The sequence below is a fragment of the Molossus molossus genome, unplaced genomic scaffold (genome assembly GCF_014108415.1).
Source record: "Molossus molossus isolate mMolMol1 unplaced genomic scaffold, mMolMol1.p scaffold_m16_p_1, whole genome shotgun sequence".
Taxonomy (NCBI): domain Eukaryota; kingdom Metazoa; phylum Chordata; class Mammalia; order Chiroptera; family Molossidae; genus Molossus; species Molossus molossus.
In genome coordinates, this window is record NW_023425344.1 from 87,801,678 (window position 1) to 87,804,541 (window position 2,864).

Here is a 2,864-nt window from a genome sequence, read left to right on the forward strand (position 1 = left end):
GAGGGGGGTGGGGGTAGGGGGGCAGGATCGCGCCAGGTTTTTATGGACTCGCCTTAAAAGAGCTCGCCCTCTTTACAGGGTTAATTTATGGGGCTTTCGAGGAGTACTGGGACTTTTAAGACGCTCTTTATTTTTCCCCATTAATTTTGTGTTGTTATTGTTACACTCCTACAGGGACTCCCGGGTTTCAGCACCTCTCAGGAAGAGGGTGGAGGTGGGACAAAAATGCAGGCGGGAGGCAAAAGGGAGGCAAGCCACCCTCTGGGCCCAGGCTACCCAACATTTTTTTTTTTTTTTTAAATTAAATTGCTAACCAAGTCGTGGATAGTAAAAAGCAGATTTAGGAACTGGGAGGAAATTGAGACAAACATGAGCTCTCGCCAATTTAAATTAGGGGAAGGAAGAGTTTGGGGACTTAGAAAATTTTAAAAGATTAAAAACCGAGGGTAGGCCGGAGAAAGGGTTAGAGTCACAGGTGGTGGGGAGAAGGAAGCCCCGAGGCCGAGACTCGTTTCGCGAGTTCCTGCCCAGGCCCCAGCCTCCGGGCGCTCAGAGGTGGCTCTGGAGGGCGGAGGCCAGCCGGGCCTGGACTCCCCGCCGACCTCGAGCTGGCCATCTTCGATCTCCAGCGGAGAAGGTTGGTGTTCATGCTATAGATTACCTAAAGATTCATTTAAGCACTTTAATACACAACTAGCTCAGAAATCATTAAGAGACCTAGAGAAGGAGAAAAATTACCCTCACACTCACCGGTAATAAGTGTTGACATGCAGCAAAAATCGATTGAGTGGAACCAAGTTGGTGGCAGTGGCGATGGCTGGAGGGGGGACGTGGTGCGAGTGGGAGGAGGAAGGGGACCGACTCCACTAGCTCGAGAACTAGGCTTTTCTCACTTAAAAGGGGAGAGGTGCGGAAAGGGGCCAGCGGGCTAGCGAGGATGGTGTGAGGAGGAGCGGGGTGAGGGGGATAATAATTCTCGCTTCTGGAAGTACGGGGAAAGGAGCTGAGGTAGGAGAAAGGGATCCTCAGGAGTGCCGAGTCTCCGCCCCCAGCCCGCACCACTCAAGTCAGGGAAGTGACAACTCATCCCAAACCTCGACTTCCATTTTTGTTTCCTGCAGATTGATTGATCCCCTCGAAATAAAGTTCTACTTCAGCAAGCAAACTAGGCCGAGATCCGCCTCCTGCACCCAGCGCTCCCAAGTCACTCTAGGACCAGCAGGAAACGCAAATCCAACCAGCGCGTCTCGTTAGCGCTTCCAGCCCCCATCCCCAAATCCCTTCTTCCAGCCCCTGCAGCCCCTCCCCCGTCGCCCCTCCCCCACACCAGGCGGAGGCTCGGGGCCGCATGGACCTGGGGCCCCGCCGCTCCAGAAGCCAAAGTCCGCTGGTGGGGACCGTTTTCCTCTCCAGTGCTCTCAAGTGAACAACAAGGACGGAGGTGACCCTCGTCCAAAGGGCTTTTATCTGCCCTCTACTCCCGCGTGATCCCTCCACAGGTCAGAGGCAGAGCTTAAAAAGGAAAAAAAGTTAAAGTGCATTGAGTACTGATCTTAAATCGGGAACATTATCTGCGATCTCTTTAAATGGCAGCAGCAGCTCCATGCAGAACAAAGAATCAGTGTCTGTGCCCCAAACGCTTATAGGTAAAAGTTTCAGTCACATAAAAGAAACCTAAGCGCAAAAACACAGGTTTTCTCTGCTCCACAAAACTGGCGGTTACTTTTCTGTCCCAGTTCCCCAGGGTGGTGTTTGTCCTTGCCCACTTGGGAGGTGCAGGGCGGCTTTGACGAGAATAGCAAGAGTCCTTAGAACTCTTCTCTCCTCCACCGACTCTCCAAGCCGCACAGTGATGAGTTCTTTGGGACTAAGTTGTATTTGCTACTATTTGTTACAAAGTCAAATTACACATTTAAAAAAGAGAAAGAAAGAATGCTGAAAACTACCGATAAAGGAAGAGCGGTTGCTTAAAGTTCTTTGAAACACACAGACCTTAGTTCCCCGTTTAGAAGTCAGAGGATGGGAGGGCAAAGGCTGTAATTCATCTTGATTTGAATCATTGTCCTGCAGTTTGCAAACTATAATCCTGTATAATTTCAGGAACAAGCAGGTTTAGAATTAATGGGTCAGTATTATTTAAAACAAAACACGGGGAGCATGACCTTTGTCTCAACTACATATTGCTCGACAAGACTCAGGAAACTCCACTCTAACCTCTCAACCCCTGGGCTCTTTGAGAAACTAAGAGGTTGTAGTTATTAGAACCTGTCTTTGTTTCTTTTAATGTCTCCAAAGGATTTGGAAATAGTAATGCAATATAACATGAAGAATCCCTCTACTTAAGCCTGAAAGATAAACGTAGAGGCCTAAATATTTTGAACTGGAGGTGTTTCCTTATAAACTTATTACAGATATATTCCTCTTGAGAGGAATGTATATAAACTACATGTACACACACACACACACATACTTCTCCAGAACAATTTACTGGAGGTGCAGTTTCCCCACCCTTTTTCTCGAGGAGTAAATGAAAGTAATTCCAAGCTGGCATACTTTCTAAATGTCTTTCTCCTTTCTTCTTATATTATTTTTTCTAGCAATAATGGAATCCTCAGGGTTTAAGCCAAAGAAAAATCTGGGAGACAAGACCAGACTTTGCAGCTTTTTTTTTTTTTTTTTTTTTTTTCTGGGAGTGCTTTTTTGTTGCTTTTGATGAATGACTATAATTTATTTCTACCAAATTTAAATAAGTACTGCTGCCTTGTATCTTTAACTAGGCAGGAGAGGGAACTGGTTTGTTTAGCAGGCAGTGACTGAGAAACCCTGGCCAGACGACAGAGGAGGGCAGAAAGAATCCAGACCAA